The following is a 26,137-nucleotide window of genomic DNA, read 5'->3' as shown; positions in this document are numbered from 1 at the left end:
TTCTGTGTCTTTTTTCATCTTCTAGTTAAGTAAAGAGGAACTGCAGCAATTGCGTCTCTTTAAGAGACAGCAGGTAGCTTCGGGCACGTTTATGCTGTCTCCCTTGTTCAGAAGCCCTGTTATTCTTTTGCGATTCCTGAAAAAGGAATTCCTTGTCAAAAAAAAATAAAAAGAATCTCATTACCATATGCATGAGGCCAGTTGCTGTAGGGGGGAATATGTCTTGAAATTGTGTTCTTCGATGTGAGTCTGAATTAAATCTCCAGCGTACAATTTCAGAACGTGCATAATTGTATAGTGCAATTCCCACCATGTAATTATGCATATCAGATCTTTAAACTGGCCCGTAGGAGCTCAGAAAGAGTTTAGAAGAGTTAAGAAGTGTTTAGTAGTAGTAAAGGAGAAGGCAAGTACAGATTATGCCTTGATAGGTCTTTTTCTATAAAAAAAAAAGTTAGGCACAGAATTGAAATAAAGTCCTTTTTTTTTCTTTTAGCTAAACCTTATAGCTACAGCCCCTAGGGACCAACCATGATAGGGAGGGAATAGAGTAACCAGAACAGAAGTATGTCTCCTCTTCACCAGTCCTGTTCTTTTTTCTCTTTCACTTTTTTTTTTTGTAATATTCAATCTTTATTGAAAGTTTTATTGTAGTATAGGACATGAAAATGCACATCCCTACTATTTAGCCAGGTAAATGACATATAAAGTTATTCTACACTTGTGCATGTGTTCTCCAGTTCCACCTACTGCTCACATGCTTCACCTATATAAATAAAGTAAAACAATCATGTCTCAGAGTTACACTGTTTGGTGTTTCACTTTGTAATAAATGCAAAATAAAGATCATTAGCAACAACAACCATTTTTTGACTTCTTAAATAAATTATAACCTTTTAAACAGGGCAATTTTTAAACTAATCTAACCAAATGAAAAAAAAGGACTAACTGGAAATTGCTCACCTCTGCCTGGATAAAAGTATGAAAAGATTCCTTAGAGTTGCACTTTTAGTCAGATTGGGGAGATATTAAATTGTGTGTGTGGGGGGGGGGGGGGGATACAATTTTCAAAAAGCATACACTATAGAAATGTTCTACCCTAGATTCACACATGTTCTGGATGAAAATTACTCTCAAAATATTCCATATACCATAATATCACCTCTATTTGTCCTGGAAGCCAGATAAGACTTACAATTGTGTGCAAAGGTTTAGGCAACCCTGGTTAAAATGTATGTTTTCAATGAATGTCTAGGGGGCCCTTTTACCAAAATGCGGTAAAAAGTGGCCTTAGCAAGCCCTTATGTGGGTCTTTCACACATACTAAGGCCATTTTTACTACAGCAGTAAAATGTGCCATATTTTCTAATTTTGTATTAATGGCCATGTGCTAATTTTCCCATTAGAATATGGCCATTAAAAAAAGTGGTAACTTTACTAAGCTATGGTAAAAGGGGGCCTGCACTGGTTATAGCCCATGTTTTTGGACTCGCACTGAGGCCTTCTTTTACCGCAGTGGGTAAAAGACTGTCTTTTTAAAAAATGGCCATGTGGCAAGTGAATCATTGTTGCGGGGGGGGGGGGGGGGGGGGAGCTCCAATTGCCACCCATCAAGGTGGTGGTAAGGGCTCTCGCGCAAACCCAGCAGTAACCGAGCAGTGCTACACTGGCGCTACAAAAATAAAAAAATATTTTCGTAGTAATGGAAATGGCGTGTGCTGGGGGGGGGGGGGGGGTAGACTACTGCATTGGGCTTACCGCCACTTAGTAAAAGACCTCCTTAGTGTGTGAACCCTTACCACCAGTGGCGTAGCTACGTGGGGCCAGCGGGGGCCTGGGCCACCGTAGATTTGGCCCTGCTGATGACCCTCTCGACCCCCCTCCTGCCGCCACCCCGCCGTTGCCTGCCTTTGCTGGCGGGGACCCCAACCCCCACCAGCTGAGGTCCTCTTCTTCTCGCAAAAGGCTTCCTTCTGTTTCTGACGTCCTGCACGTACACATACACGTGCAGAACATCAGAAACAGAAGGAAGCCTTTTGCGAGAAGAGGACCTCGGCTGGCAGGGTTTGGGGACCCCCGCCAGCAAACGTAGGCGACGGTAGGTTGGCGGTGGGAGGGGGGTCGAGAGAGTCATCGGCAGGAGGGGGGGCAAAGTTGGTGGTGGCGGCGGCGGGGTCGGCAATGGCGGGCAGGCAGGGGGTGTCGCGGGGCCGGGGGGGGCTAAAATGTGCCCCCTCACCTCGGGCTCTGGACCCCCCTCCCGCCGAAGTCTGGCTACGCCCCTGCTTACCACTACCTATTTTGTACGTGGTAAGGGCTCACATGCTAATCATGCGCTTATCAGTTTAGCATAGAGCAATGTAGCTGCACTAAGGGGCCCTTTTACTAAGGGCCACCGAAAAATGGCCTGCGCTGGTGTAGGTGTGTGTATTGGACGTGTGCAGGTCCATTTTTCAGTGTGCCTGCCAAAAAGGCCTTTTTATGGCCAAAAATGGATGTGGCAGCAAAATTAAAACCAGACTGCATCCATTTGGGCCTGAGACCTTATCGCCACCCCATCGGCTTAGCGGTAAGGTCACACGCATTAACCAGCAGCAGTCGTCAGTGCACATACACTGCCTATTACCGCCCGGTTAGCGCCACATGGTAGAAAATAGAAAATATTTTCCGCTGCTTGTTTTGAACGTGTGTCAAAAATAGAATTACCGTCTGGGGACGTGGTAGCTGGCGGTAGTTTTAATTCAACGTGCGTTGGACATGCGTAGGTGCCTAAGCACCTTAGTAAAAAGGCCCTTAATTAATTAGTGCAGACATGCTTACTCTGCATCCCAGACATGCCCCATTTGCGAAAATATTTTACAAATATTTTAGTGCCAGTGTGCGTACACATTCAAAAATTACCACAGGACGTCTCAGCATGCCACATGGTATGCCATTTAAAGCTGCAGTAAGCATGTGTTAGCACTTACCACAGCTTAGAAAAAGAACCCCTATGTGAATAGAAGTTTATAAGACCCCCCCCCCCCCATTAAAGGATACAAACTAAAAGATGACATCTTTCTACAATCTTAATGCAAAATTATTATTTATTTGCAGAATTTAACAGATTGAATATTGCACAAAATGGGCCTTTTACTAAGTGTGTTATTTATTTATTTAGATTTTGCTCACACCTTTGCTCAAGGTGAGTTATATTCAGCTACTCTGGATATTTCTCTGTGCCAGGAGGGCTCACAATCTAAGTTTGTACCTGAGGCAATGGAGTGTTAAGTGACTTGCCCCAGATCACAAGGAGCAGCAGTGGGATTTGAACTGGTCACCTCTGGATTGCAAGTCTGGTGCTCTAACCACTAGGCCACTCCTCCACTATTAGATGTGAACGTGTGACTAACACAGTTTAAAATGGTGTATCGCAGAATGTTTTCAGGTATCTTGCGGTAACCGCCAAATCTGCATATGCTAACTGCGTGCTAATATTTTTAATTTTTTGAGGAGGTGTGCCAGGGGGCAGAGAGGGCATTCCTATGCTAAACAGTTAGCACAGCTATATTCCTGCACGCTAACTGGTTAGTGCAGGATTATCATGTGAGTCTTTACCACCCACATAATGGGTTAATGGTAAGTGCTCATGTGGTTAATTTACTTAATGACCACAAGCTAGTAGCAACATTAACGCGTGACCATTAATAGAAAAAATAGAATATTTGCCATTTTCCAGCTGCATAAAAATGACCTTAGAATGTAGGAAAAACCCACCCAAGGGCACACTAAGGACACTTTTTATGCAGCTTAATAAAAGGATCTCAAAGTGAATACACCATGTCCAAAGACTGGAAACCATTCGATTCATTGCCACTTCTTTAAAAAAGCTAGTAGGTTCAAAAAAAATGATTTTCCTGTTGGGACTTCAGTAAGGGGGTCTTTTACAAGGCACACTATTGTTTTTCATGTGTTCTAATCATTAGCATGCGCTAAACGCTAGAAATGCCCATAGGAATATACGGGTGTCTCTAAAGTTTAGTGCAAGCTTATTTTCAGCATGTGCTACAAAAGCTTCGCGACTTTGTAAAAGGGGCTCTTAGTTAGATGAAGACAATTTCAAAGTGGAACAAATATTCTATTTGAGTTGTGATTACTGTTCCATCTACTTTCAACAAAAATGTGCTTTTCTATGCAGCTGACTGAGCCTTTGAAAACTATGACATTTCATTCCTAAAACAATGGGAGGTTATAAAAAATAGATATGTGTGTGTGTTTATCTATCTATCTATCTATCTATCTATCTATCTATCTATCTATCTATCTATCTATCGCAATCAGTCTATTTTATAAACACTAGCTGTGGCATTTAAATCTATTCTGTATATTCAGTTCTGCTATCCTGATAACAAGCTGTGCTGAATATAAATGAGAGTGATGGCCACTGCTTTAGAAATAGTGGCAATATTCAGGATGCTATACAGTTTAACCCCCCTGTTTACTAAGCCGAGCTAGCAGCTCTGCTGTGTGCTAATGCCGATACAGTCTATCCGATGCAGCAGTTGCTAGCTCGGCTTAGTAAACAGGGGAGTAAGTGAGGACAGCCTCTTTGCTGGACTAATTATCTGCATAGCTATGCAGATTGCAGCCAAATACCACCAACTTTCCATAGGATTAGAAAGAAAACCCTCGCTCTATCCAGATAGTGCCAAGATGGACTGTGAGAATATTCATCAGTGATATCTGGATAGTGCTTCTGAATATTATCAGATAAAACACATGTTCACATAGGGCCTCTTTTATCAAGCCGTACTAGAGGTCCCGGTGTGGCAAAGCTGAGTAAGCACAGATTGATTGTTAGCACAGATTGATAAAAGAGGCCCATAGGGGGCCATTCCATAAATAAGTTACCAATATTTTGCATCAAATATGCACATACTCTCCTAAATGGCAAAAATCTACTTAAGTACTATTCTGTAAATATGCCCATATCTTATATAGTGCTAGATTCTATATATGCCACCTGAAAATTCCATGCAGAAATGGGGCTAGTGACGGCGTCCGTGTTGGGCAAATGGTAGTCCTGAAAGAGAAAGCGGTAACTCCGCGTTGGGCATACCATCGCTCTGTAAAAGGGTCCTACAGAGAATTACAATAATCCACCTTCGATATAACCCTGCTTTGTACAACATTACAAAAATCAGAAAAGGCCAGCAATGGATTTTTATATTAGAATCTAGATATTTTATGTTATGACATATGCATATGATTTGGCTTTTGTATGAAGATAATAGGTCTTTCCTATTATTTTTATGGAATTCTTTTTATATTTTGATTTTTATGTACTTATATTTTGTAAACCACCTAGATTCATTTTCGGCCTGGTGGTATATAACATTTTTAGGATAAACAAAAATACAGCTTCTGAAAGAAATACCCCAAAACTATTCAGATTTGCAAAATATAGACCATATATCACTGCATAATCACCTGTTGAAAAGATAGGGAACTTGGATAGTTGTCCATAGGTCCATAATTAATGTTGTTACATAACAATGATGTGCATGTCAGAGGAAACCTTTCTAACAACATCACAAAGCCACCACAAAAAAAAAGCCCTTCATAACCATGAACATTTCTGGAATTCATTGTATTGACCTCTGAAATGAAGTTGTACTGATGACCAGAACATACATGATGCATTTGGAAAAAAAAAAATGGGTGAAACATTTGAAGAAGGAATACTTGTCAACCATGGAGCGTGAGGGTGGATCTTTAGGCTTTGGGGATGTAAGCAACCAGTGGCACAGGAAATGTGCTGATGGAAAGAAAAATAGATTCAACGAAATATCAATTATCCCAGTAACTAATATCCCACAGTAATGAAGTGTATTTATTTAGATCAGGGGTTTTCAACCCAGTCCTCGGGACTCAGCTAGCCAGTCAAATTTTCAGGTTACCCATGATGAATATGCTGAGATTAATTTGCATACAATGGATGGTAGCGCATGCCAAATCTATCTCATGCATATTCTTTGAGGGTATCCTGAAAACTTGACAGGTTGATGTGTACAGAGGACTTGGTTGGGATCTCCTGATTTAGATTTAGCTCAGATCTTTTTATAGTAATAGCTCAAGCTGAATTATGGATAAGTACACTAGCCAGCTTATTTTCAAAAGAGAAAGACGCCTATACTTCGACCCAAATCAGAAGATGGGCGTCCGTTTCGCGTGGGCGCCCAAATCGATATAATCGAAACCTGATCCGGGAAATTATAGACCGGTGAGTCTGACGTCGGTGCCGGGCAAGATGGTGGAGGCTATTATTAAGAATAAAATTGCAGAGCATATACAAAAACATGGACTGATGAGACAAAGTCAGCACGGATTTAGTGAAGGGAAGTCTGCCTCACCAATCTAATGCATTTTTTTGAGGGGGTAAGCAAACATGTGGACAATGGGAGCCGGTTGATATGTATATCGGATTTTCAGAAGGCGTTGACAAAGTGCCGCACGAAAGACTCTGAAGAAATTGCAGAGTCATGGAATCGGAGGTAGGGTATTATTATGGATTAAGAACTGGTTGAAGATAGGAAGCAGAGAGGTAGGAGTGCGTGGCCAGTATTCTCAGTGGAGGAGGGTATTAGTGGGGTCCCGCAGGGGTCTGTGGCGGGGTCCGTTGCTTTTTAATGTATTTATAAATGACTAGAGATAGGTGAATAACTAGTGAGGTAATTAATTCGCCGATGACACAAAATTATTCAGGGTCGTCAGAGTCGCAGGAGGAATGTGAACGATTACAGGAGGGACCTTGCGAGACTTGGGAGAATGGGCTGCAAGTGGCAGATGAAGTTCAATGTTGACAAGTGCAAAGTGATGCATGTGGGTAAGAGGAACCCGAATTATCGCTACGTCTTGCAAGGTTCCGCGTTAGGAGTTACGGATCAAGAAAGGATCTGGGTGTCGTCGTCGATGATACGCTGAAACCTTCTGCTCAGTGTGCTGCTCCGGCGGCTAGGGAAAGCGAACTAGAATGTTGGGTGTTATTAGAAAGGGTATGGAGTCCAGGTGTGCGGATGTTATAATGCCGTTGTATCGCTCCATGGTGCGACCGCCCTGAGTATCTGTGTTCAGTACTGGTCTCCGTATCTCAAAAACAGATATAGTAGAATTGGAAAAGGTACAGCGAAGGGCGAGCGAAAATGATAGTGGGGATGGACGACTTTCCTATGAAAGAGAGGCTGAGAAGCTACGGCTTTTCAGCTTGGAGAAGAGACGGCTGAGGGGAGATTATGATAGAAGTGTATAAAATAATGAGTGGAATGGATCGGGTGGATGTGAAGCGACTGTTCACGCTATCCAAAATACTCGGACTAGAGGGCATGAGTTGAAGCTACAGTGTGGTAAATTTAAACGAATCGGAGAAAATTTTGCTTCACCCAACGTGTAATTAGACTCTGGAATTCATTGCCGGAGAACGTGGTACGGGCGGTTAGCTTGACGGAGTTTAAAAAGGGGTTAGATAGATTCCTAAAGGACAAGTCCATTAGACCGCTATTAAATGGACTGGAAAATTCCTCATTTTTAGGTATAACTTGTCTGGAATGTTTTTACGTTTGGGGAGCGTGCCAGGTGCCCTTGACCTGGATTGGCCACTGTCGGTGACAGGATGCTGGGCTAGATGGACCTTTGGTCTTTCCCAGTATGGCAACTACTTATGTACTTATGTACTTATGATTTTTGGCATCCTCAATTGCAGTCCATCACGGAGGCGAACAAAGATCACGGGGGGTGTGTTGGAGGCGTGGTGAAGGCGGACTGGGGCGTGGTTATCGGCCGAGGAGAGATGGGCGTCTTTAGCTGATAATCAAAACAAGAAGGCATTTTTGACGAGAATTTGGTCCGTTTTATTTGGACCTTTTTTTTCAGGTCCAAGTCCCCAAAAAGTGCCCCAAACTGGACCACCGGAAGGAATTGGGGATGACCTCCCTGACTCCCCCAGTGGTCACTAACCCCCTCCCACCAAAACCCACTTTACAAACTTTTTTTCCCAGCCTGTATGACAGCCTCAAATGCCGTACCCACCTCCATGACAGCAGAATGTGTTCTATCCTCTGACAGCCTTTCCCTGGTTCTGATGTGGATCTTGGGTGAGTGTGTACACCTTTTCTGTTAAAGGCACCACAAAGTCACATCAGCAATGCATTGTGGTGGGTGTAGGGTATTGGGCTCCGTGATTCCCACTAGCTTGTGTTAAATGCTCACGATGTTGGTAGTTGGTAGGCTCTACTCCCATGGTGATTTTCCCTCTGCTTACTGGGTCAGAGTGTGCCCTGTTTTGTTTCCGGTAGTCCATGAGGTAGTGGCGAATTGTGTAAGACACTTTAGATCCCTTTCATGTGTAACCACATTACCGCAACTTAGTTCTTACCTTGAATGTTGCTGAAAGAGGGCATTGTACACCATTCTGCCAGCTCGGACCTACTGCTAAATCTCAGTACCAGCGGAGACTCGTTGCCAGTGGGGCACAACCTCTGATCTGCAGTTAACTGTGAGTAAACGTGCTTATTTCAAATAAAGGACGTTTTCAGCGAGATTAGTCTTCAGGTGTGAACGCTGTGCCAAGGTTATACAGCAAGCAACAAGTCCTGTCCCTGGAGCACTTTTAGTGGGTACTGCAGTGCACTTCAGGCAGGCAGACCCAGGCCCATCCCCCCACCCGTAACACTTGTGGGGGTAAATGGGAAGCCTCTAAACACACTGTACCCACATGTAGTTGCCCCCTTCACCCCTAAGAGCTATGGTAGTGATGTACATTTGTCCCTCCCACAACCAAATGGCTTGGATTAGGACATTTCTGAGCTGGGCGTTTTTAGTTTCCATTATCGCTAAAAAAAATCACCAATCTCAGAAAGGACCAAATCCATGGCATTTGGTCCGTCCAAACCGTATTTTCGAAATGAAAGATGGACGCCCAACTTTTCGAAAATACGGTCTGTCACGCCTCTTCACATACCCAGTTTCGGACATAGATGCCCATGGAGATGGGCGTTCGCGTCGATTATGCCCCTCTAGGTATTATCCCTGTCCTTAGTGGTCTTACAATCTAGTTTTCTACCTGAAACAATAGAAGGTAAAGGGACTTTCCCAAAGTCACAAGACGCAGCAGTGGGATGTGAAACCTATCTTTGCTGGTTGTCAGCCTGGTGCTCTAACTTGTAGGTTATTTTCTCCATTATTTATGAGCAATCATGAGTTTCTGTAGGGGCAATAGGAACATTCCAAAAGCAAGAATAGAAATAATCTTAGCTGGTTACAGGAAAGGTTTGAAAGCCATTATAGCATAGACAGGAAAAGAGAAGAGGTTTCCCTCAGCAAGGAACACAGCCAGAAAGTGATGTGGGTGATTGTCCTTTGCTGTCAAGAGGCACTGTGATGTCTAGGCCCTGACATAAAGTTGGAAAATACCAGGTACAAGGAGACAAACAGCAATCTAGCCCAGACAATGGACCCCAGGAAAAAACATATGGGTCAGAGCTGTTGGGCTGATCACTGAGACAAGGTTGCATAAAGGATCACTATTTCCAAGAAGATGCTAAGACTTTTTTTTTCTGGGAGACTATTTTATTTATTTATTTGTTTAAACAACTTATACCCCACCTGAAACCAAGTGGGTTACAATAAAGCCTTGAAAAACTGCATTCAATTCTGGCCACCATATCTCAAAAAAAAAGACAGCAGAATTAGAAAAGTTCAAAGAAGAGTGAGCAACATGTTAAGTGGGATGGAATTCCCTTCATATAAGGAAAGGCTAAATAGGTTAGGGCTCTTCAGCTTGGAAAAGAAATGGCTGAGAGGAGATGCGATTGTGATCTACAAAACCCTGAGTGATGTAGAACAAGTAGAAATGAACTGATTTTTTACTGTTTCAAAAAATACAAAGAATAGTTACATGGAAATACTTTTAAAACAAACAGGAAGAATATTTTTTTTTATATATTCAATGAATTGTTAAGCTCTGGAACTCACTGCCAGAGGATGTGGTAACAGCAGTTAGCATACCTGGGTTAAAAAAGGTTTGGACAAGTTCCTGGAGGAAAAGTCCATATTCTGGTATTGAGATAGACATGGAGAAGCCACTGTTTGCCATAGGATTGGTAGCATGGAATGTTGCTACTATTGTGTTTCTGCCAGGTACTTGTGACTTGAATTGGCCACTGTTGGAAACCAGGATACTGGGATAGATGGACCACTGGTCTGACTCAGTATAGCTGTTCTTATGTTTTTAGATGTTAATGCATGCAAACAGGCTACTGCAGAAATGCATTAAACGTTTTGTGGTATTTTGCCTGTTTCTGCATGCTAACCACCCATTATCAATTAAAAAAAAATATTTTAGGAGGGCACATGACATATTTTGTAAATATGTTCTACTGAAGGTATAATTTTCTTTGGTTTTGTTTATAATATTTAGCTCCTGAAATTTCTGTATATTCAGTTCTGTCTTTTAACTGTAATCTGTGCAGAACCTTTTATGTAGTCACAGAATATATGCTTGGTGTAATATAACATTACATAAGCAGAGAGTGGACATTCCTGGGTTATCCAGTTAGTGTGTTACAATTAGCGTACACTAAACTCTGGATTCTATATATGGCATCTAAGATCGTGCACTCAAATCAATGCGCATTGACAATTGCATGTACAACTTAATGATTAATAAACCAATCAATGCCAACAATTAGCTGCTAACAACCATTATTGACATTAATTGGCCTTAATTGGGATTTATGCATGGTCATATTCTATAACAATCTACTTATAAAGCCTAGGAGGCATGTTTGGGGGTGAATTCTGTGCATTGTTATAGAATATGCCCTGATCTACACCTAATTTTAAGTGCCGGTATTTACGCCTGCTTTCAGCAGCATAAATGCAGGTGACTTAAGTTAGGCAAGGATTAGGTGCCTAGGCACTATTCTATAAAGTGTGAATACTCTTTATAGAATACCACTCAATGCACAATTTTTTCATGCCAATATTTGGTGCAATTTACTGAACCCAGTCCTAACTGGATAATGTAGAGTTAATGCAAGAGCGCGTGGAAGGGCATTTTCGAACAGGAACACCCATCTCTAAGGGTGCCCAACTCTGAGGACGTCCCCATGAAGGGGTGGGGCATCCAGTATTATCGAAACAGATGGGCGTCCATCTTTCGTTTTGATAATACGGTCGGGGTCACCCAAATATCAACATTTAGGTAGACCTAAATGTTGAGATGGTCAACCTTAGAGATGGATGACCTCAGTTTTCGCCGATAATGGAAACCGAGGTTGCCCATCTCAGAAATGACCAAATCCAAGCCATTTGGTCGTGGGAGGAGCCAGCGTTCGTAGTGCACTGGTCCCCATCACATGCCACGACACCATAAGGGGTGAAGGGGGCACCTACATGTGGGTACAGTAGGTTTCGGGTGGGCTTTGGAGGGCTCACATTTACCACCACAAGTTTAACAGGTAGGGGGGATGGACCTGGGTCCGCCTGCCTGAAGTGCACTGCACCCACTAAAAACTGCTCCAGGAACCTGCATACTGCTGTGATGGAGCTGGGTATGAGATTTGAGACTGGCATAGAGGCTGGAAAAAAATGTTATTCAATTTTTTGGGGATGGGAGGGGGTTGGTGACCACTGGGGGAGTAAGGGGAGGTCATCCCCCATTCCCTCCAGTGGTCATCTGGTCAGTTCGGGCAACTTTTCGAGGCTTGGTCGTGAAAAAATTGGACCAAGTAAAGTCAGCCAAATGCTTGTCAGGGATGCCCTTCTTTTCTCCTTTATCGGCCCAGGACGCCCATCTCTTAACTACACCCCCATCCCGCCTTCGGTACACTGCCGACACGCCCCCATGAACTTTGGTCGTCCCCGCAATGGAAGCAGTTGAGGATGCCCAAAATCAGCTTTCAATTATGCCAATTTGGACGACACTGAGAGAAGGACGCCCATCTCCCGATGTGTGTCAGAAGATGGGCATCCTTCTCTTTCGATTATGCCGTTGATAGTGCCTCCTAAATAGGAGGCGGTAAGTGTTCCCACGTTGTTTTTGCAGGTACCTTGTGTGAATGGCAACATTAATGCACAACTTGCAAATATGTATAAAATGGTTTAAAAGAGTGTCATGTTAAAAATTCCACGTTAAAACACATTAAGCCCAGATTTTACCACACTTTAGTAAAAGAGTCCCTTAATGATTTCTCTTGTTGTTTCTTCTTTTCTATTGAAGAGGTGTTGAAGCAGTTTGATATTGACTATATATCAGATGACAGTTGAATGTGGGTGATTACTTGAAGTGTGAGAGTGTGACTGAGGGTCATATGTGGATTGAGATAAGCGCTTGATCTTTAATTGTAGTATATTAGTTTGAGCTCTGTAGGCGTTATTTTGAATGATTGATGCTTCACAGTGTGTTTATAAGAAAGAAGATAGGATCAGTATAATATACTTAATACTCTTGATAAGATATTATTATTCACTGGTTATGACACAAATGTGTATGTTACACTGTTAGTGAAGTCACAGGGGTGACTAAGGTGCAAAGGGAGATCCAGTGAATGAGAAACTTGTCCACCCTCTATAGCAATTCCAGAAGTTCTGGAATGCAGCATGGATGATTTATATTTCAGAGGTTCTCCCTATTTACCTCAACGACACACTGTGTAATATATTATGTGTTATAAGACAAAATAAAGAAAAGAGAAAAACAATTTAGAGGAAAGTTTTGACTCTTTTCTCCGGTTTTTGTTTAGTTAGCATTTGTCTTACAAGTAATTTGTGGGATTTTGAGAAACTATTCATGTTTTGGGCATCTGAAAACTGGCATTTAGATATCTATATTGCATGGCTGTCCAAATACCAATGTTGTAAAGCCAGAATATGGACGACCAACACTGCAATATATCCATTTGGCAAAGGGGAGTGATGTGGGCATATTTTGGACAGAACTAGGGAGGGGCCATAAGACGGATATATAGCTTTGATTGAAGAATAGGAAGGGATGTCAATGTTCAAAGATGGTTGTTTGCATTTGACCTGGCACTTGGCACATCCAGGTTGTAGAAATGTGCTCTACTTGAGCAGTTCTCCACTGAATGGAGATAAAGGAAGTCATGGTAGGTATTTTTCAGACTCTGGAGCGCTCACAATTAAAAAAAAAAAGAAACAAAAAATACAAAAAGCTTCAGTGGGACTTGAAGCAGCCTCTGAACAGAGCTGATGACTCCCAAATCTACCTTTCTACCCCTGATATCTCACCTTGCATCCAAACCAAAGTTTCAGCGGGCTTGTCTGACATTGCTGTCTGGATGTCTCAACGCCACCTGAATTAAATATGACCAAAACCGAGCTTCTCATTTCCCCCCCAAACCCACCTCCCCACTCCTCCCGTTTTCTATTTCTGTTGATGGCTCTCTCATTCTTTCTTTACAACATCCGTAAAATCCGGCCCTTTCTTTCCGAGCACTCTACCAAAACCCTCATCCACATCCTTGTCACCTCTCGTTTGGACTACTGCAATCTGCTTCTTGCTGGCCTCCCACTTAGTCACCTCTCCCCTCCCAGTCGGTTCAAAACTCTGCTGCCTGTCTCGTCTTCCGCCAGGGTCGCTTTACTCATACTACCCCTCTCCTCAAGTTGCTTCACTGGCTCCCTCTCCGTTTCGCATCCTGTTCAAACTTCTTCTACTACCTATAAATGTACTCACTCTGCTGCTCCCCAGTATCTCTCCACACTCGTCCTTCCCTACACCCCTTCCCGTGCACTCCGTTCCCTGGATAAATCCTTTTTATCTGTTCCCTTCTCCGCTACTGCCAACTCCAGACTTCGCTCCTTCTGTCTTGCTGCGCCCTATGCCTGGAATAGACTTCCTGAGCCCCTTCGTCTTGCCCCCATCCTTGACCATTTCGTAACCACTTGTATCCACTCGCCTCCACCTACCCTCCTCTCCTCTTTCCACTACACATTAATTGATTATTTGCTTTATTTTTATCTACTAGATTGTAATCTCTTTGAGCAGGGACCGTCTTCTTCTATGTTTGTGCAGCGCTGTGTACGCTTTGTAGCGCAATAGAAATGCTAAATAGTAGTAGTAGTAGTAGTGGCCTCTGAATTTCTGTTCTGGCTCACAGCTGGCTGCATTAATCATTAGGCTACTCCTGCACCTGGAGTTATGTGTGGCTATTTTATAATATGGGTATTCCTCTGCTACCATATAGCCATCCATGTTCCTTGTTTTGTCCCGTCCATAATTTAGATGTTTCAGTTTGTAAAATGGATGTTCATGCTGGACATTTCCAGCACATGGTCATCCATCTGACATGTATTTTAGAATAGTCTCTACAGTCTGGGATGTCCACATTCTGAGTTCAACATCCTTTCTAAAGTGCCCCTTTATGTTACTATTCACATCAGAATAAGGTAATAGTTTCAAATTAAAATTAGCAGTAACTATATAAAAGTTTTAAAAAAGTGAAAGAAATACAATTTAAACTTTAGAAAAAGAGAAAACTGAATGTCATTTGAGTAGTAGGAAAGAGAGATTAGCGAGAGGAAGAAAGAGGAAAATAATTGCATCATAATGAAGTAATAGTTACAAATAAGCATTCAAACTGAAGCATTGAATGAATATCCTTGAGGTCAGCATTGCAATCAAACTGTTTACCCAAAGCCTCAATAAACAGGTGGGTTTTTATTGAACTGATAAAGGAGGACTATTCTGTTCCCTTATAGTGATGAAGAAAGCAGACCTAACAGCCTTTTATAATGAATTTCTTTAACCTCGGGGAATCAAAGAATTAGATTATTCCTTAACTGAGATGAGTTCTTAAAGGAACAGCCAAATAATGAAAGCATATAAACAGGAGCAAGGTCTTCTACTATTTTAAAACCAAAACATAATAGTTTGAAAAGTATTCATGGTTTTATGGACAACCTGTGTCAATGGTGTAGACTGAAGTGTCATTCTATCAAATCTGTTTGCTTTAACTATGGACTTAGCTGTGGTGTTTTCTGCAATTCTGAGATAAAGCAAATTACAGTAGTCTAACTGAAAAAGCACTAGGATTTAACCAGCAGCCTAAATGCATCTTCATGAAATATGATCTTACCATTCTTAACTGTGGAAATACTTTTCTGGTTAAAGAATTAACCTGCATCTCCATCGACAGCATGGAGTCCAAGATTTATTTATTTCTATTTATTGTATTTGTATCCCACATTTTCCCACCTATTTGCAGGCTCAATGTGGCTTACAGAGTCCTGTTATGGCATTGTCATTCCAGGATATCAGATACAATTAGTGATGTACAAAGATTAAGTAAGGGGAAAAAGAAAGGAGTTAGGTGTGTAAGTATAGAAGGTAGACTTTCTTAACTGGGTTGGGATGGTGAAGTTATGTTAGATTATACCAAGGACCTTCAATGAGAAATCCTCCTAGCAACAGATCAGAGAAAGGCTGTGGCAATAATGGAGGATCGAGCCAGAGCAGTTTTGTTTTAGTCTTCTTCAAACTAAGATGTGCTCAGTTTTCTACAGTACAGAACACTCATTTAAGGCTTTCTGTTCATACTTGAAATCAGTAGATACTGGTAGCAGAAAGAGAATTTAATATATATAAGTGTAATATAAGGTCCCAAGCTGAATCAGACCTTTACCAAAGGATGACATAAAAATGTTAAACAATATTAGAGACAATGGTGCGCCTTGTGGAAGCCCATACAACAATTGACAGGGCGGATATAATATCCCCCCCCCCCCCCCCCAAAAAAAAAAAAAAATGTACTCTAAAGAGGGGGGCATGGAGGACTGTGCTCATATAGGCCTTTCTCCCTGTTAAATATGGACATGAATATTTTAGAAAGAGATGGTGGCTAGACTTAATTGAGTGATAGGAGAGCTTATAAATAGAGACCAGGTGGGATTTATTTTAAATTGTCATTCCAGTACCATCTGTTAAAAGCTCTAGAAATGATAAACTGTGGGAGAAGGTCAGATAATAAAGCAACAATTTTTTTTAATGTACAAGATTTGTAGTCTATCTATCCACTATCTTAAGTGGATTAAAATCAACATATGTTCAGTAATTAAGACAACATATAGAACCATAAACAGTTTATGATCTAAAAATCACTAGCAGACCCACTCCAAGGCTCTAGATGACTCCCCCTACCCTTTGCCACGCCTCCCCCAAAACAAGGACACTCCTCATTCTTTGTTCTAAATAAAATGTGTGGGGAGGGGGTTATGCTATGCTAGGGATCCTTTGGGTTGAAGAATATTTTTAGCCTTTGTATTGAACCCTAGAGCAGCAATGGGAACGAATGTAGTGATTTCAGATTATTTCCCCTTATATACTGTACAGGAACAAGACAGATGTGTCCCATGCCACCACTTTCATTTGTGATGGTCATCAAGCCTCTTGCTGGGTATATAAGGAATATAAAACTTATTAGAGGTATTCGGGTAAAGGGATTGTAACAGAAGATAGCATTGTACATGAACAAAGTTCTCTCTTATATGCTACAGATTCCGCATGATCTTTATTGCATGCTTTAGCTTTGTAAGAGCCATTTTGGGAGGAAGAGGTATTACCCACATGTGGGTTCTAAGTCCAGTCATAGAACACTATTTTGGTGCCCAAAGGCTGGGCACCTTAAGTTTAGGAGAATAAATTGTATATTATGGCAACATTATCTCCACCACTTTGTGTATTGATCTAATTAATGAAGGAAACATAGCCCTTGAAAGCTATTTGCAATTATTTCTGGATAGTGGAATAAAAATGCATCTGCTGCCCTTTATACTGTTTCTATGGAATCAGTGTTGGAAATAAAAGACAACCAGTGAGAAAGCACTAGAAAGGACAGATTAGTGGTAATAGTGGTCACGGTTGCTACCAAGGAAGCTGTTAGCATGATGTTTTTCCACCAGGAGCTCAACCTCACCAATTTATTTATCTATTGGGATTTATTAACAAATGCAAATACAAATCAGATTTATGTTCCACATATTACCAATGGAGCTCACTAAAGAATATAACTAGATGTTTCTAGCATATACAGAAGGGTATTTTAGAAAGGATGTTTAACTAAAAAAAATAGATGTCCAAGTCAGGACATCAGGAGTTCCAGTACTATTTAGAACAGGATCTGCTGAGGTAGTGCCTGTTCTAAAATTCAAAGTAAAGTGGTCCTCTATGCCTAGCATGATCATCTATTTGAGAAATAAAAACTTCCAAAATATGGACAACTATAACATGGAGGGGCATAATCGAACAGCGCCAGCCAGCTATATAGCCGGCCATCTTTTCATTCGATAATACGGTTGGGGCCGGCTAAATCTCAACATTTAGGTCAAATGTTGAGATTACCGGGTTTAGAGATGGCTGGCTTCAGTTTTCGGCTATAATGGAAACCGGGCCCGGTCATCTTAAACCCGGTGAAATGCAAGCCCTTTGGTTGTGGGAGGAGCCAGCATTTGTAGTGCACTGGTCCCCCTCACATGCCAGGACACCAACCGAGCACCCTGTAGCAGCTAACGAAAACGGAATGCAAATGATCTACAGGTTATTATAATGAGCTAATTAGGAGATTCACAGCTGTTTTCCGACCCCATGCACCATGGAAAAAACAGGAGATCTACACCTCTCGTTGGGGCAGCGCGGGACCAATGCAGTGGAGGATGGCCACACTGTTGGGATACGGTACTTCTGGATGTTTAGATCTTGCTGATCAGTTATGCTATGACTTACTTGTTCTGGAGTGCTGTATTTTGTGATGTTGTTTTGATAAATGTTCAACAAAGACTTCATACAACTTAAAAACGTGGAAAAAATCCAAGTGCTCATCAGGGGTGTCCTTTTTTTTTTTTTTTTTTTTGCACTGCCACCTCTGGATTGGACATGCACTTTTTTGGCTGGCCATCTCTGAATTACAAGACTGGTGCTCTAACCACTTGGTTACAGCTCCACTGACTTGGATGTCCCTCCCTTTTGATTATGCCCCTTCAGGTCTCTCTCAGTCAATCATAGACTGGGGCCTTTCTCAGCCAATCACAGCGCATTTAGCTGTCTGTGAGTGGCTGAGACAGACCCCTGTCTGTGATTGGCTGAGAGAGACCTGAAAGGGCATAATCAAAAGGGAGGGACAGCCAAGTAAGTGGAGCTGTGGCCAAGTGGTTAGAGCACCGGTCGTGGCTGGTTCAAATCCACTGGTACTACTGAAAAAGCTGAGCAAAAATAGTTTTGATTTAGGACGTGGGGTGGGAGGCGATTGGTGACCACTAGGGGAGTAAGGGGAGGTCATCCTCGATTCCCTCCGGTGGTCATTTGGTCAGTTGGGGCTCCTTTTTGAAGCTTGGTCATGAAAAAAAAGGGACCAAGTAAAACCGGCGAAATGCTCGTCAAGGCCGGCTTTCTTTTTACCATTATCGGGCGAAGCCGACCATCTGGTGAGCATGCCCCCATCCCGCCTTCACTACCCTACTGACACGTCCCCTTGAAATTTCACTGGCTCCGCGATGGAAAGCAGTTGAAGCTGGCCAAAATCAGCTTTTGATTATATCAATTTGGCAAGTTGGCCGGTGATCTCTTTCGAAAATAAGCTGGATAGTCACATTCAGAGCACATGCATGTCTATATTGTGAAATAACAACAGAGACATTCATAATGCTACAAGTTGCCACTTGACTTCCCCCCCTTGGTTCTGAACCCCCTTCTTGCCCCCCCCCAATTGAAATCCCAATCCCTAAACAGCAAACCCAGACCCTCAAAAAACTTGCCACATCAAAGTCTTACCTTCAGCCACACCCTTCCCCCACTCACCTAGGACCTCATTCTGATATGGATCACGGTCCCAGTGGTCCCAGGCCACAGCAGTGCTCCTGTGCTTCTGGGCAGGATGACACTAGGATCAAAGATGGTGCCCCTGCCTTCCAGCACTGCTAGAAAGATGGTGCCAGAGTTCACCACCTCACTGAAGATGGTAATAGGGACTTAGCATGCCCTGTACAGTACATGCAGGGCAGAGGCTGGGCACACTCCCTGCATCTACTACACAGGCTATAAACCTACTCTGTGCTCTGTTTCAGTCATCCATATCCTGGTATTCTAAAATCGGCATTTGGACATCATGCAATATGGACATCTAAATGCTGATTTTCACACATCCAAAACACAAATAGCACTTCTAAAATATGCACCGCAGTCATCTGAGTTTACAACAATAAAACAACAGCAATAAAAAATGTAAACCCTAAAAAAATTTCCCAAACGTATCTTAAATTGTTTACAAAAAGAGGGAGAGTATGTTTGCAACCTGATGCTATATGGAAGGTCTTGACAGACAAAAGTTGCTTCATAAGCAAAAGACTGTCATAATGTTTTCTTTGATTTCATTCCTCTAACCTCATGGAAATAAAGTATTAAATGGCAAATTTGTCATGTCTTCCTATAATAATTAGGAATAGTTATTAAATGAAATAAACCTGACCACGCAACTTGACCATGCAATATTTTAAATATCAGACAATAAAATCTGAATACAATCCTGCCTTCCAGTAGAAGCCAATGAAATTTTATCAACCATGGGGTGATACACTCAAATGTACATACATGGCACAGAAGCCTAGCAGATGTATTCAGTAAAGTTTGTAATTTGACAAGTAATCCAGGAGCAGAACCCGAATAAAAACAGTTACAATAATCCAATTATAAACATAGAAACCAGGTACAGTATTCAACTTTATAGCTAGTTTTAAAACAATTTTCTTAAACATTTTTGGTTTAAATATGATGTGCTCAAAAAATCATATGTGACTTTCCTAATGTGATATCCACATTTCCAGTCACTGACACCTATCATCGTACATCAGGTTCCCTATTATAAGTTCCACACAATGTCCAAGATAGTCACAATTCAAGAAGAAAACTCAGGACTTCTCTATGCTTCTCTTTACAATTTATACTTTATCCATCTGACTCAGATCCAACTTTTGCCACCATAGTGGCATTCTCAGGGGATAACTATTGATAAATAAACAAAAAATTGATAAACTACCAATCTATCTTATAATACACAAAAAAATCTTTTTATCTAACTCACAGCAAGTTCAGCTTTCTTCAATTTATTTGCCTCCTTCTCAAACATATCTTGTCTCCCCTTGTCTCTTCCTTTCTCTATATGTGCAGCCTGTCTCCCCTCTTATCTTTCCTATATGTACAGCCTGTCTCCCCTTTTCTCTTCCCTACATGTGCAGCCTGTCTCCCCCTCTTCTCTTCCTATTATGTGCAGCCTGTGTCCCCTCTTTCCTTCCTTTCCCTTTATGGACAGCCTGTCTCCCCTCTCTTGTGGGTTTAGTCTGTTTTAGAGCCTTCCTTCTCCCATAACTCGGGCCTCTATCTCCTCTCCACTCCGATTCTTCAAACTTTACATTGTTGGCAATTATTAGAATAGACCTTCCCCTGTCAGTCCCTGAGGCTTTCCCTCTGCCATATCCCTCCTGTATGGCAAAAGGAAGTCACATCAGAAGGTTTGAAAGATTGCAGCGGAGTGGAGAGAGACCCGAAGGGTGGGAGGAGGAGGAGGATTGCACAATCTCGAAGGGATTCCCAGACTCCTTGCAGCACACCTGGGGAGCAGCCATGGCATACCCATTGAAAAATGCTGTGTTAAGAAAATGTGAAACTAGTCTAAAACTTTATTTGAAATCCCTATCTCAATTAACTTGAATAACAATAAAGAGTGATCAACCAGATCGAATACAGATGTTAAATCAAACTGTAAGATAATTGCCTGATGTCCTCTGGATAAAATGGATCCCACTTCTTTCACCAGTGTTACCAAAAGAGTCTCTGCACTGAAGGTGCTATGAAAACCAGATTGATAATGATATAAATATTATGCTCTTCCAAATAATTAGCTAACTGCTTGGCCACATAACTTCCCATCAATTTGGTAAAAAGTGGAATGTTAGCTATCAGTCAATAGTTCTTAAACTTATGTTCTTAAACATAAGTGTTGCCATACTGGGACAGACCAAAGGTCAATCAAGCCCAACATCCTGTTTTCAACAGTGGCCAATCCAGGATACAAGTACCTGGCAAGATCCCAAAACAGTACAATACATTTTATGCTGCTTATCCTAGAAATAAGCAGTGGATTTCCCTCAAGTCCATCTTAATAGAACTATCTTGATTTTTCACCTTAGGTATAGGGGTCAGCAATATTTCTCCCAGGGTCCTTGGAAAAGTCCTTTAAGAGAACAAGGTAGATAATCATGTTATTAACCAAACTATTACCACTGGCGGTGAATATTTGAAAAAAATATATAGGTCAAGAATCCAACTCAGTGTGATTTAAAAACTTTTGTAGCAACATTTGCGCCTCTGAAGTCTGAACTGGAGAAGAGAAATCCCATACTCTATCCACTAGAACATAAAATTCAAAGACTACCTCCAGATCTTCAGGTGTACCCAATGAAAATTTATGGCATTAAATCTCTCCCTGAATATTATCTATTTTACCTCTAAAATAATCATCTAATACATTAATCTCCCAAAGACCAACAGAAGATGTTTAAAAACACTATTATTATATAGGGATAACCTGTTCACAATTTTATAAAGTGCCTTTTGACTAACCTGCAAAACTGAAATGAGTACTCCAGGTGGGGCTTCACCAGCGGCTTATATAGAGGATGGAAACAAAACTTGACAATTGAGGTGTTATATTGGACAAGAGTAATTGGGAACTAAGGCCAATGCTAAAGGAATGTCTACAGTCTGCGTCTCTCAAATAGCAAAGGATAGATGTAGATCTGGCAACTCCAGTAGTTGAGAACTAATGCCAATGCTGGGCTTTTATGATCTGTGTCCCACAAATGGCAAAAGACAGATGGAGATTCAGCAACTCCAGTAGTTGGAACTAAGGCTAATGTTGGATGGACTTCTACGCTCTGTGTCCTTCAAATGGCAAAAGACTGATGCAGATCAAGTTTGCATTGCTGTGCACTGCCTGGAATGGCATGTGCTCGACCCGGAACTACCGCCAGCAGTCGAGTTGAGCTGGCAGTAGTCCCGGATTAGCGAGCAGTAAGCCCGTGTTGAGCTTACCGCCGCTCTGTAAAAGGGTCCCTGAATAATTGACAATACCAAGATATTTAGATTTTTTCTAAGGAGCATCAGGGGGACATATTTCACACAAGCTATTTAGCAATTACAGCTCACGGCTCGTCAAGATTTGTCACAGGTCCATTATTATGATTTTTTTTTACAATAGAAATATTGAATTAAACTTTTTTTGCTTATTGTCCATCATTTTAAGCTACTTAACTTAAATTCTGATATTCCAGATATAAACAAATACTTCAAATACTTATCTTAGAAATTCAAGGATCAGCTATCGACATACTACTACTACTACTACTACTACTTGACATTTATAGAGCGCTACTAGTGTTACGCAGCGCTGTACATAATAACGAAGAAGGACGGTCCCTTCTCAAAGGAGCTTACAATCTAAAGAACAAATGTCAAGCTGGGGCAGTCTAGATTTCTTGGGTAGAGGTGTAGAGGTTAGGTGCCGAAGGCGACATTGAAGAGGTGGGCTTTAAGCAGAGATGTGAAGATGGGCAGGGAGGGGGCTTGGCGTATGTGCACGGGGAGTTTGTTCCACGCTGGGGTGAGGCCATGTTTCATCAAACTGCGTCAGGGAAGTTGGTCCGCGTGTTAGTGTTCATGCATGTTCTTCTTAACATGGCCAGCTCTCCCAGGTGCATGGATTCAGCACATGCCAGCTCAGTGCTGCATTCCAAAACATCTACCTATATTTTGCTAGGATCTCCTCCATGTACACCCACATGCTTCCCCTCACAATCATTTCTCTGTTTCAGCTCAGTGTGTTCAGTGCTCAAACCCCAGTACCTTGCCACCTCACCACCACACCAGACCAGTTCAATTAGTGGTTCACCATCCTATGCTATTTAGTTATGCCTAGCCACTGCATGCCATACAAGCCCAGAGCCCCTCATTCCTCTCAATTTGCTGCTCCACCTCTATGAGGCTTGTCTCCACTGTTTGCCCATTAGCTTTGCTTTGCCAGGACCCAACGTGAAAAAGAGTGCCCCCCGCACGTTCTTCTGAGCTTGCTGCATGCTGTGTATCTTGGCTTTGAACATATACCCAAACCACAGCATGGTAAAAGGGTGCCAAAGTAAAAAAGGTTAAAAATGTTTTGATTTTGAGGCTGACTTTTTTTTCTATTTGCAGTCTGTAAGTACCATAGTCAAATCAATTACATATTTCCTTTCATTGTCAAGAGCTCATTGCCACACTTGCTAGGCCTGACTAACTTCTTAAAATCAATTGCACCAAACAGCCTTCAAATCAAACAAAAACAAGATGCCTGAAGCAAGATTATATAGTAAATACTAAACAATTCTTTGGAACAAAAAAACATGAACTTTAATCAAAAATATTGCTTTGAATTGTTAGTGATGGAGTCAGTTGCTATGAGATTTGTCAAATGACTATGGTAAATTTAATGTGCTACAAACACTAGCCATTGTCAGTTTTAATACAGAATGCCCTCTTACTGATAAAAGCAAATAATGATTTCCTATTGTACTCTAGTGAACTTCTGCTATATCCCAGAGCCCCACACCATAAGTAAAGAAAGCATAGAAAAGAGACTCTCGTATAATGTAAATATATTGATTTGACCTTGATTCATGTATTGCCTGTGGCTATCTGCAATACACTGCATTTCCTAGATATACGTAGGTGATTTCTGGTACTGGGATTTATATTTAAAAATTGCAACTATTACAGACATTGAGATAGACTGTGAAATGTATTAATGGACAAATATCCTGTAGGGTTTTTTTTTTTTTTTTGGGGGGGGGGGGGTTGTAATCAGTAGATAATACAATGAAGCAAAATCAACATTTTGATTTCAAAGTACAAACAAAAGTAAGGGAAATAAAGCTTCAAAACTATACCGTATTGTACAATTAGTGCCTTGATTTAGGTGACGATTATAGAATAAGTTTAGTTCATATTTCAGTGCCTAAATCTACACGCATCCACTGACACCAACAAAAATATGGCGTAAATCTCAGCACGTAGATTTAGGCGCACTGGGCCATATTCTATAACTAGGTGTGGAAATTTCAGAACACCCAAGAAATGCCCATTTCTCTGCCCATAACCACACCCCTTTTTTGACTGCGTTAGAATTTCAGCACACATCATTACAGAATATGCTTAATGAGTTGTGCGCCTAAATTCTAATCAGTGCCAATTAGTATGCATTATTGCTTGTTAAGTGCTGTTATCAGTGCTCAATAACTTGTTAAGCTAGTGAAATTGTGCGCCTTTGTAAAAGGGCCCCTATGCAAGATATGCACATATTTATCAAATAATGTTTGGGTGGAATTCTGTGCCATTTATGCATACATGTTACTGATTTAAAAAAAATATATATTATTTTGGGAGGAGGCTTGTCATAGGTGGAGAGTGGGCTGGAAATGTTAACCAGCTAGCATGATATGCTTAATGCACATTAACTGGCTAACGCAGAGTAACCTGGGATCAGATACTACCTCCTAAATAGGAGCAGTAACTGTTCCTGCATTAACTGTAGGCAGATACCACATGCTAATTGCAACATTACCACATAACCTGCAATAAAATATATTTTAAAAATTCTCCCAAAGTGCTGCATTAAATCTGGGATTATCACGTGGTAAAACCCCACATGTTATGCCCAAATTCTAGTGCATTTTAGTAAAAAGGCCCCTAAATTTTATATATTGTAATGTAAATTCACTGTGCCCACAGAATGGAGCATTTTAAAGAACTTCAGAATTTTCTACATGCTTTCTCTCAAATTATAACAGAAACTTTTGCACATTTCTATTGGGAATCTTTTCACCTTTATTAACTACAAAACTCTATAAATTATCTAGGGGCCATTTTACTAAGGCATGTAGGTGCCTATGTGCATACAACACATGTCAAATTGGAACTACCACCCGGCTACCGCATGCCCCGGGCAGTAATTCCATTTCTGATGCGCTTCCAAAACATGTGCTAGAAATTTTCTACCACATAGCGCTTACCCGACGGTAATAGGCAGTTTATATAAGCTGATGATTACTACCCAGTTAACACGTGAGACCTTGCTGCTAAGTCAGTGGGTGGCGGTAATGTCTCATGCTGAAATGGACACACGCTAATTTTAATTTTGCCGCACGTCCATTTTGCCCCCCCCCCCCCCCAAAGGCCTTATTTGCAGGCACGCTGAAAAATGGACCTGCATGAGTCCAAAACAGTGCAGACCATTTTTTGGTGCTTCTTAGTAAAAGGCCCCCCCCTAGTTTCTAGACCATGGGGCCCTTTTGCTAAAGTGTAGTAAGTTACTTGCTTGAAGTCACAATGAACTGAGTTCTATAAATGGTGGTGATAAAATGTAGCACTCAATGCAATTCCATAAATGGTGCTTTGGGATGAGCACTCTTTATTTAATAGCACTGAGTGCTGAATTCAGCACTCAACCTTGGGTGCGAGGACTTATGCCAACTGAAACCTGGTGTATCCTGGCAGGCAAATTGGGTGCAAATCCCTGCTATTCTGTAGCACTGCATGCATCTTTAGTGAATGTCCCTGAGCCACCCATGCCCTTCCCATGGCCATGCCCCTCTGCCAATTAAGTGCTTGTAGCTCCAATAATTAAACCATTGGAGCCTATTAATAAATTATTTTGGGCACCGTTTTAGAATCCGCACCCAGTTTTGAACAACCTCTATAGAATCCGGGGGAAGGAGGTATGCACCTCGGCTTCCCTAGTTCTCAGCCCATTGCCCTAACCACTAGTCTACATTAACTTGTATTCATGATACTTAATACAAATTATAACAGAAACTTTTGCACATTTCTATTGGGAATCTTTTTACCTTTATTAACTACAAAACTCTATAAATTATCTAGGGGCCATTTTACTAAGGCACGTAGGTGCCTATGTGCATACAACACATGTCAAATTGGAACTACCACCCGGCTACCGCATGCCCCGGGCAGTAATTCCATTTCTGATGCGCTTCCAAAACATGTGCT

Source organism: Microcaecilia unicolor, chromosome 4 (assembly GCF_901765095.1).
Source record: "Microcaecilia unicolor chromosome 4, aMicUni1.1, whole genome shotgun sequence".
In the NCBI taxonomy this organism is placed as follows: domain Eukaryota; kingdom Metazoa; phylum Chordata; class Amphibia; order Gymnophiona; family Siphonopidae; genus Microcaecilia; species Microcaecilia unicolor.
Note: the sequence above shows the minus strand (reverse complement) of the source record.